Consider the following 414-nt stretch of genomic DNA (forward strand, 5'->3'; position numbering starts at 1 on the left):
CTCTCTCTCTCTCTCTCTCCTTGGCCCCCTAACTCCAGCACTTTGGCAGGTTTGACGAGAGAATAAAAAGCTCTCCCAATGAAGTATCCCATCTCTTGGGCGGTGGGGTAGGGCTGGGAGGCCGCTTTGGGTCTCAAAAGCAAAACCCAGGAATGCTCCTGGGTAAGAGGAAGTAGGGAATGGGGGCTACAGGCACTTCAGGAAGCTCTTCGCTTTGGGTCCTGGGTACTAACACCCCAGTTCTTTCCAAATGCCCCTCCTGTCCTGGATGTGCTGTGCCCAGGGTGGTGCCTGAGAGGCCCCTTCCCCAGGAACCTTGCCTAGCCATAGTCCAAAAGGCTATGGAGGCCCCAGTCGGGATGAGGCGGAGAGAAGGGGCGGGAGACAAACTCAGGCCTAGAAAATGTTGGCTTT

This window comes from Nannospalax galili, unplaced genomic scaffold, assembly GCF_000622305.1.
Source record: "Nannospalax galili isolate Female #2095 unplaced genomic scaffold, S.galili_v1.0 scaffold95, whole genome shotgun sequence".
In the NCBI taxonomy this organism is placed as follows: Eukaryota; Metazoa; Chordata; class Mammalia; order Rodentia; family Spalacidae; genus Nannospalax; species Nannospalax galili.